The sequence below is a fragment of the Euphorbia lathyris genome, chromosome 3 (genome assembly GCF_963576675.1).
Source record: "Euphorbia lathyris chromosome 3, ddEupLath1.1, whole genome shotgun sequence".
Taxonomy (NCBI): Eukaryota; Viridiplantae; Streptophyta; class Magnoliopsida; order Malpighiales; family Euphorbiaceae; genus Euphorbia; species Euphorbia lathyris.
Window position 1 is genome coordinate 99,466,777 of NC_088912.1, and position 11,274 is coordinate 99,478,050.

The window sequence follows — 11,274 nt, forward strand, 5'->3', positions numbered from 1 at the left end:
TAACCTGCTTCTATACATCTCTCGTAAAACCATTTTTGTAGTGTCATGCGTATGAACTCAACCAACATTGTGATTGGTAGACGTCTAGCCTCCACCATTAACGCGTTGAATGATTCTGCCACATTCGTCGTGATAATGTTATATCGACGACCACAGAAGAATGCACGGGACCATTTCTCTTTTCCAGCTTGCAGTAAATATTCGGCAGCACCGGAATGTAGTGAACGAAGTGTTGCAAAGGATTCCTCAAAATCAGATACCCGATAGGATTTTGCACATTTCCAAAATGCCTCATCTATCTTACGAATTCCACGAAATTTGGCCTTAACATTTTGTTGCAGATGACGTGCGCACGCCCCGTGAACAGCATTAGGAAAAACCAAACTAACTGCATGTATAATGCTTTGGTTCCGATCTGATATAATGGCTAGATCTTCAACATCATTCAGACACTCTTTCAATTTGTTGAAAAACCAGAGCCATGATTCATTACTTTCTTTCGGTCCAACTCCAAATGCAACAGGAAAGATCATTTTGTTCGCATCAACACCAACTGCAATGTATAATATGCCGGGATATTTACCTTTTAGAAATGTTCCATCAACGGCAATGACAGGTCGAATATGTAGTTTAAAACCTCTCAATGATGCACCCATAGCCATAAAGAAAAATCTAAATTGACCATCATCATCTGTCTCGATATGTGTCACGGTACCCGGATTTGTACTTTTCAACATCTCACAGTAGTCCGGCAACAACATGAACGATTCCTCCGGGGAACCACTTTGTGCTTCCAATGCCCAGTGTCTTGCTCTCCAAGCTTGCATATAAGAAAGATTGACGGAAAAATCTCGTTCAAAATCAAAAACAATATCCTTTGGTCGATGCACCCGATTTTCCAAATCAAACCTGCTTCGGAGTAGTATCCCTGCAACACGTTTCCCCGCTTGCCTATGGTGCGGACATATCTGATCTCTCCCACAAGCATGCATGTCCATACCATCTATTCTTGAAAGCCTGAACAAATTGGAACCTGGAATGACGATCCCTCTAGCCCTCCAATTGCATTTGCCCACATCCTTATATTTCACCTCAAACAAAGACTTGTTTGATTTGTAAACCTTCCATTCAAACTTATTTTCAATTGCATATTTTCCAAGTGAATCTTGCAATTCAACTTTGTTTGAAAATATATCATTGACCCTCAAAGCAGTACCTCTGTTTGATTGTTTAGGTGCAATCATATTCACGGGCGCATCGCATGGCTTTGGACACCATCGAAATGGATCAGTCATCCTTTTCATTCTATCTTCATCGCCATCCTCATATGGGATACGTTGGACGCATTTAGATTGCTTAACTGTTTCGTGAACACTTTTAACAGGAATTTCATTCTGAGTGGTATCTTTATTCTCCACATTATCACCATTAATAATCATTATCATAATGCTCATCATAATGATCGTGATTATCATTATTCATATAATCATCGATGCCATTTCCACAATCGTTGTCATCCTTACCATGTATAGGAGCATCCAGTTCGATGGTGGGATCATTACTTACTACTTCTGTTGGTTTGCTTTGACCAACATGTCCATCCTTGTTAGGTCGCAATGTTGAAGCTTGTATTGTTCGCATGTTTAGAGTAGCATACAATGGAATCAAATCGGTCGGATTCATTCGGCAGTACTCTATGAATCCCATGACATCTCCATCGTCATCAATATCTGCTATCCCACCACGCAGTTTATTTGGACCATATGTCGCCTGCATTGACATTTGGAGATCATACGAGGTTGAGTCAACGCGGAGTGCACCATAAACTTTCTCTTTCAACTTTTGCAAGTCAATATCTATTAGCAAAACCAACAACTTCGCTTTACCACCCACGTATGTCATCACTTTTCCTTCTGTAGTCCACTGTCCGTTCCAAGATAAAAAACACGTACACCTCTCTTTGGTTGACATACTTCTACATTTAGTAAAATGGACACGTGATCAAAACATAATAAAGCCAATTCATATGTAAATGAAGCTCAAATGCGACATGATACACCAAAATGCGACTCAAATGCGACAAGCTATACCAAAATGCGACTGCCAAATGCGACATGGTACATCAAATGCGACCGCCAAATGCGACCGCAAATGCGACATGGATATGAATGCGACAAGCTATATATTAGTCCTTGTCGCATTTTATTATCTGTGTCGCATTTGACCACCGAATGCGACAGATCGGGAGACAATGGCGGAATCGGAAAATGTCAAGATTCAAATAAATGTATTCGAAAACCAACTGTGTATTTCTAGTAATATGTATGAAAAATGAGGGAATGATACTTACATGAACTTGAATGGGGTATGGATATCTTTAGATCTTGGGTTGAGTTGATAAATTTTTCTGTGAGAATGTGAAAGTAAATGAAAGGGAAAGAGGAGATGGTTGTTATATGAGAATAAGGGTAGTTTTGTCCAAAATGGGTTTATTTGTCTAATTTGGTAAAATGAAAGGAAGGTGGGTTAGATATGTAAAGTGGGGTTCTTCATTAGGCTAGATTAGTAATTATCCCAATAAAGGTTGGTGTAATGGTGTTTAGTGAGTAGTTTTTTTTATCCAATAAAGTTATTAAAGTAGTATATTTGTATTAATAAATTTGGCAAAAGGTATAAAATGAGCCCCCGATCTTTCATTGTTTGGTGCATTAAGCCTTCGATCTTTCATTTAGACACATTGAACCCTTGATCTTTCATATATGGGTGTATTAGATCCTTTTTTAAATCAATTCCTATATGGGTGTATTAAAAGTCTGTTTGGTTCAACTGTTAGCTAATAGATATTGTTGTTACTGTTAGCTGTAGTAAGTTGTTTGTTATTAGTTGTTTAATTATTAGCGTTTCACTCCAAATTGCAGGAAATACATCGTTTGGTTAAGTTTATATAACCGCAGTGTTTAGTATTTTCTCTGGACACTGCAGCATATTGGAGCTTTTCACGAAAAGCTCGTTTTTAGAGTTTTTCATGGACAGTTGTTTTGTTTGTAGTTACGTTATTATTGACAAAATTATCCTTCTTATTTCCATAAAATGTGTTTCCTTTTTAGCATTATTTTTATTTCTAGAACAAAATTATCGAAAAACAAAGTTTTGTTGCATTCAATAATTTTTTTATTTTTTTATTATTTATATAATTTATTTTTATTAATTTGTATAATATATTTTTTATTTTATAATTTATTTGTAGATTAATTTAAAACATGTCCATATTAGAAACACCCATGTATGAACCAACAACATCAACAGTTGAACCAAACAGGCCCTTAATACACCCATATATGAATTGATTTATGGAAGGACCTAATACACTCATATATGAAAGATCAAGGGCTCAATGTGTCTAAATGAAAGATCGAGGGCTTAATGCACCAAACAATGAAAGATCAGGGGCCTCAGAATGCTCTTTGCCAATAAATTTAGTATGAGTGAATTGTTGAAAAGTTGATGTAGGTCGAATGTTAACAATCTCATAATATGACAGATTTGAGGTTCGATTTCCTATTCCGTCAAAATTTAGCCCTTATTGATAGATGATCTGTAAATTCCATTGTAAACCCTTATCGAGGTCTGTGGTTTATGTTGATCTTGGGAGTGGATAGATCTACCCTTATTTAAACTTTTGATTACCAAAAAAACAATGTCATAATATGTTTGACACGATGTTACCACATGACAATTAAAAAGAAATACAATTTCTGAAATATTTTAACACAATGATTCATATCCCAAACTAATCCAATTCAACTTTTTTTTTTTTTATTATTTCTATGTGGCAACATGTGTTATAAGATGTTGATGTGGTAAGCCGATACTTTTTTTAATGGTCATCAATAGACCTTTTTAATGGTTAAAAATCTTAAAAAATATAAAAAATATTAAAGAATTAAAAAGATAAAATTTTATAATATGTTTTTCAAAATAAAAGAACCAAACAGTAAGTAAAAATATGATAACTAACCACGAGTTTATGGTGAATTGGTAAAGGTTTCTCTTCCCTTAACTAAATATCCAGAGTTCGATCCTCAACTTTGGGAATGAAAAGAATTTTCGTGGCCAGCAGTCTGTTGCCGCGGTGGATATCCTTACGAATCAAAAAAAGTAAAAATATGATAACTAATACCTTTAATATTTATTGGGTTAAGGTGCAAAAATGTCCCTAACGTTTTGGGTTTTGGGTCAGGAGCAATTTTACCCCTAACATCTAAAATGGTACAATTTTACCTCTAATATTTATGGATCCGGATCCTCTCCTGTTTACCCAAAACAGGAGAAGTCCTGTCAAGGTAATCTGCACCTTTGATTAAAATTGGATGACTCAGATTAAAATTAAATAAATAATTAAATTTTAATCTTAAAATTAAAACATAATAGCATCTCACTGTAAAACAAATACTGGGAATTCATGTTCTTCTTCAATACGAAAGCAACGCATACACATCAAACTTCACAATCAATAGCACTTATGCTATAAACAGAGATCTTCTTCTCTCTTCATTCCCTTCTAAAGTCTCTCCAAATACTTCCGGTTGCTAATTTCTTCTACATCGCCTCAATCGGCGAAGGTTCCGATAAAGTGTACGGTAAGGTGATTTCCGAAGCTGACTCCACTCTCCAACGTTATTCAGATTTCTTAAGTGATTCAGTGATTCAATTGAAAATCTGAGAAGAAATTGTCCGAAACCAGAAGAAGAAGTTTCGGTGAGCAATAACGGCATCCATTGCAAAAAAAAAAAGAAAGAAAAGATTTGAGTTGTTTTGAAACCAGGAACGAAAAAAGAAGACGGTGGGTTCAATATAATTTCAAAGTTTTGTTTGAGCTGCTATTATGTTTTAATTTTAAGATTAAAACTTAATTATTTATTTAATTTTAATCTGAGCCATCCAATTTTAATCAAAGGCGCAGATTACCTTGACTGGACTTCTCCTGTTTTGGGTAGATAGGAGATGATTCGGATCCAATATTTGTAGTCAAGAGCAATTTTACCCTTTAAAGTTGATAAATTGGATCAATTTAAAACACTATTATAAAATACAGTCATTTTTTTCTTTATTTTGCACCAATTGCATATCAATTTGTTTTAAAAAGAATGATATAATGTTTTTTGTAATTTAATAATAAAATTGGAGATTAATATTTATAAATTCGGTGAATTTTTTGAATTTTTTAGTCTAATTCGTACAAAAGACATTATATTTTTAATATTTTTTTCTTATTTTTTTCACATCCCAACATATGTTTGTGATTTGTTACTGGTAAAATAACGCATGTGTGAAGTGTAGATGACAAGATTCATAACCGAGAAGACGGTTTGATGAATTATTTCTCAAATTGACCCAATTTATCAACGTTAGGGGTAAAATTGTTTTTGACTTCCAACATTAGGGATAAAATTGCACCATATTAGACATTAGGGGTAAAATTACTCCTGACCCAAAATGTTAGGGGTATTTTTACAACTTAACCCATATTTATTAATACAAAATTGGGCCAGGTAAGATAGAATCTGAATGGGCTAGAAATAGTGGGCCTTACGGTTAGCCTCGGAAAACTAAAACAACCTTTAAGCCATAAATTTGAGCAAGATGAAATATAGGGAAAATTACACAGAAATTCATATTTTATTAACTATTTACAATTATGAAAATCGCTTTTATGTATTTTATCATTATATGATTTTAAATTTTAAAATATCAGAATATCATAATTTTATTTCTATTTTTATTAAATTTTCAATTATTCAGTTGCAGAAAATAAAAACAGTTTTAAAAAACCCATCAAATATGACATTTAAATAAATTTATTTGACATTTAAATAAATTTGTTTAAGAATCTGACACAATTATAAATAATTTGTTAATTATGATCATTATGTAATTTACCCTGAAATATATAGATCAAAATACAGGAATATCATAATTAATTATCAAATTATATCATCAAATTTAATTATTAATATAGTATTATTTTTATATATTATAAATATAATATAATTTTTCACTCTAATGTAAAAATGATAGACGTCACCTCATAAATTCTAAACCCTAGAAAATATATTATAAACTTCTAATTTATAAATTTTAGAGAGTGTTTGGTAGCTACTTTTAATGCTTCTGTTTGTCTTTTCACTTTAAACAAGTTGATAGAGATTAATAATTTATTTTAAACAAGTTTAAAGTTCAATAATTTATTTTAAACAAGTTTTTTTTTTTTGAAGAAATATTTTAAACAAGTTTTTTTTTTTTTTTTAAATTTGCGTAATGCGCTTACATTAAAGAAGAAAGAAAAATCCCCACCAGACCCGGATGTGATTCGAACCCATGACCTCCCAAGGCATAGGTAAGCTCTCATATTTTAAACAAGTTTAAAGTTCAATAAATCAATTTAAATAAGTTTAGAAGATTAATATATTATTTTAAATAAATTCAGGATAGCAGATAAATTTGAGTCTAACGTTTTTTGTGTGAAATGTAGATTTAATCTTAACGTATGAAATAGTTAAAATTTAACCCTAACATTTTCAAGCTAGCACTCCATTACCAAAAATTTGGAAAGAATGGTTTAAATGTTATTTAACTATTACATTAGATATTCCAAATAATAATTATATTTAGGATTTTTATTGTGTTACTACACAGTTACAAAAACACATATTAAAAAAACTAATAACTAAGTCAGCCATCTACAAGTTAATCACAATTTTTTTTGACAAAGGTCATGTTTGGGAATTAGCTGTTAGCTGATTACATTAGCTGATTTGACTAGCTGTTTGTGTAGACCTGTTTGGTAAAAATTAGCTGATTGATAATGGCGGTTTGTACAAAAAGACGAATAAGGGCATTTCTTTTTTTAATATTGGAGCATGAGTCTATCTATTAGGGTTAAAGAAGTCCATTAATTTTAATATTGCAAAACGCTAATTGAAAAAGCTCCTAAAATGAGCTTTTTCTAAATTAGCGTTTTCATCCCAAAACTCTCTCCCAAACCTCTCTCCATCAAACACTCCAATCAGCGGTTTCAGTGGTCAAATCGTTAAAGTTGGTCAAAACCGTTTTTTTATCCCAAAACGCTCTTTACCAAACAGGGCCAAAATATCTAAAATATTAACCGTGTTACTAATATAGTTACAGATAACCAACCAAAGATGTATGAAACTGTTTCTGTTTATCGATAAACTCATTTAGAAGATATGCTGTGACGGTTAAATAACATTTAAAAATGCCTTTTTCAAAATTTGGTGATGTATGATGAAATTGGTCTTCTTTAAAATTGTTAGGGTTAAATTTATACGTTAGGACTAACTCTACACTTCTTCAACAATATTTATACCAAATTTAAAAGGTGGTGTTTTTTTTTAAATCATGATGTGATTTAAATAATCACTTTTGAGATCATCAATTTGTTTTAAAATAGAAGGGTAAAACATATATTGGAATCTTAGTAATTCTGATTTTTGCGCATTGAGTCCTCATATTTCATCAATATGTTAAATTCTCTATCTTTTTTATTTTTGTCATAAAATTTGGTTAATAAAATGTTATTTATTTTTATTATGCGTTTGAAATTTGTATTTTAATAGTTTGTAAACAACTATTTTTACGTGTAATGTAGTTATCAAAAAACTATAAAAAAAAGTTTTTCTTTTAATTGTAACGTATACGATTTGAGATGAAATGAGTTTGATAACCCGCGAAGCCCAAAACGGGTTATATTCATTTCGCAAGCCCAGCCCATATTAAAGCCCCATGGGCTAAGATTGGACGGGACCCGAATGAAGGAAGCGGGCGCAGCGAGTAAACCGCCCCGAATTTCTAAACAGAGCGCCAAGACTCCCACTCAGAACCACGTTCGTTGCCATGAAAACCACGAAAGGGACAGGGCCTAAAAAGGGGTAACCGCCCTCAGAACGTGGCCCACTAAGGAGTAACCGCCCTCGGCGGTTACCCAAAAAACACCTATAAAAGGCCCTAAGAATAAGGGAGGAGGTACGTTCACATTTTTTCCCACAAAGCTATTGCTAAATTATAGACTCATTCTGACAAAAACTGACTTGATCGTCGGAGAGTTTTCCCGGAGATCCTGTCTCCGGTTTTGTTTTGCAGGTAACTCCGGCAAAGGATATCAAAGCGGATCCAGCAAGTTATCATTGGTGCGGTGAGCGTGGAACTTTTTTACCAACATTTGGTTAAAGGTACACGAAGAACATGTCAGAACCATCACGAACGACCGGCGTTACCACTAGATCAACCAGTATGAACTCCAGGGGACCACGGATTGCGAATTCGCAACCTGCAAGTGCACAGCCTGTGGTGCCTAGCTCATCGGGTCCTTCGGGACAATTGAGTCCCTTATTGGAAGTCCAAGTGCAAGCTGAGATGGAAATGTCCAATAGTGATTTTGTGCAGATGGCAGGATAAGTCTTGGCTTCGAACATGAGCCAGGCGGCTGGAGATCGAATGATTAATTTACTAACGGCCCTCGCCGAACACAATACCGCCGTGGCGGCTGCTCCTCAAGAACCTGTGGTTATTTCAACGCAATCACCGACTATTCCTGTCATACCTGTCCTTCCGCAGCCATCTCAAGAGCCCAATGAAGTAGGCCAGAGTAGTCGCACAAACCCACACAGCCACCCGAGCAACTACTCGCACCCAGATCTCATTACGACGATACATCCGACCTGGCAGCCATCCCAACCGTTGCCAGGAGTACAAGGCACTCTTCCGCAACAGCAAGTGGAACCTTTTCCTCACAGACATTCAGAGTTGATGACTCCTGGGCGGGAGCACACATGGAACTTTGATCCTATAACGGGACAGCGGTTAGTCCCCCAACAGGCACACGTCTCAACACCGATGGGCGGGTGGATGCCACCCAGAATTCACCAGCAACGGATGGAAGAAGTCCGGCGAATACCCGATATTGACTTAGAAGATCAATTACGAAGCATGATGGAGCGAATGGGGTACTCGCCTAGGCCGAGAGCACAAGTCCAGAGCGATTCACCTTTTGCCCCTTCGTTGCGGGAATTCATTCCAGATCACAGAATCAAAGCACCTGCCATACCAAAATACTATGGGGATCCAAATTCTGACCCTGAGGCTCATGTCAGGAACTACCGAGAGTTAATGGATGTTGTAGGGGCAAGCGAAAGCATAATTTGCAGGTTATTCTCGACAACTTTGGGCGGTGCGGCATCTGATTGGTTTCGATCTTTACCGGCAGAATCTATTCACAATTGGCAACAATATAGTCGGGATTTCTGTGCGAAGTTCGTGGGCTGTAAAGCGGCAGATGTGACAGATAGGCGGCTGAAGGAGATCAAACAGAGAAACTATAATTCCCTAAGGGAATTTGTTGTCGCCTTTAACGATATCCTGGTGCGATTGCAGAACCCGGATATCGTGAGTATTCGCAACATCATGGCGGATGGAACCACAGATTGGAGCATGCGGGAAGAAATCATCCGTAACAAACCACGCACTGTAGCCGAGCTCATGAAGATAGCAAAGGAATTCATGGAAGTGGATGATGTCAACAGGGAACATAGGGCCCAAACTCGGCGAGAAAGAGATGCCGCAAGAACCACTTCGGACAGTCGGCGTCAGACCCAATCCAAAAGTAATTTTGCTCGAAGAGGTGATCGTCCCTTTCAAGGTGGAGGACATCACACACCACTAAACACGACTCGCCAAGAGGTGTTACTTTGGATCGAAAAGAGCCCCTTGAAGAAGGATGTGCGGTTCCCCGAGGTGAAAGGCCGAACCAATTTGGGGCGCTATCCCAGTAAGTATTGCAGGTTCCACAGGTTGAATGGCCATGACACAGATGATTGCTACGAACTGAAGAAGGAAATAGAAAAACTGATCGAGAGAGGCAAGCTGAGTCAATTTGTAAGAAAAGAAACAGCTGATGAGAAAACAACGCTCCCGCATGAGGGAGAAACACGGCCAGAAAAGAAGCAGAAAAAAGGGGTGATAAACGTGATAGCAGGCGGAATCTACGAGCCTCCAACAAAAAGAACTCGCCGTGAACGGCAAAAGAGCAACACACATAGGGGGGATGCCCTCAATTACTCCTTTGCGAGAATCACGGAGCCACATGCGGATGCCCTGGTGATCACGATGGCCGTTGAAGGATGGGACGTCAAGCGGGTCCTTATCGACACAGGCAGTTCTTGCAACGTCATTACCCGGACAGCATTCAATAAGTTGGGAATCAACGACGAGCGGGTGGAACACACCTTCATGGATGTAACTGGTTTTGGGGGTCAATCCTCCCAAACAAGTGGGCAGGTGGTGTTGGAGGCAGAAATGGGCGATAAGAATCTAAAATGGCGAGGTGATTTAGAATTCGCAATTGTTGATCTCCCACTGGCCTACAACATAATTCTGGGACGGCCATTCCTATTGGAGACGGAGTCGCTCATCTCAATGAAGCATTTGACGTTACATTTGCCAACACACCAAGGGCGAGTCATAGTTGAAGGTGATCAACTTGTATCTCAACAAGCCTATACATTATCACTTGAACCAAAACCGGAAGAGGGGGATAAAGTCGAAGAGAAGCTGACGGCGGAAGCATTAGGAGAAACGAAACTATTCACCATCTCGAATGACAAGAACGTACGAATAGCGGCCGGACTCTCAGAAGAAACAAAGAAAGCCATTACCGAGGTATTGACCCAATGTGAGTCGGCATTTGCCGCCCCAAATGAAGTGCTAAAAGGAATAAGCCCGGACGTAGTAACCCATCGGTTGAATGTAGACAAAGGGGCAACCCCAGTGCGGCAAAAGAAGAGTGGACATGCTCCTGAGCGGCAAAAGGCGATTGAAAAAGCAGTGGCGGACTTGCTAAGGTCGGATGCGATTCGAGAAGTCACCTATCCGGAATGGCTAGCCAATGTGGTGCTAGTCAAAAAGCCAAATGGAACGTACAGAATGTGCGTCGACTTCAAAGATCTGAACAAGGCATGTCCGAAGGATATGTATCCGCTTCCTAACATTGATATATTGGTAGATGGAACTGCAGGATATGAAGCCTTATCATTCACCGACGTGAAATCCAGTTACCATCAGATACCCATGGAGAAGGCGGATGAAATCAAAACATCGTTCATAACTCACCAGGCGACTTATTGCTTCAAGGTGATGCCCTTCGGATTGAAAAACGCGGGAGCAACATACCAGAGGATGATGAATAAGATATTTTCAGAC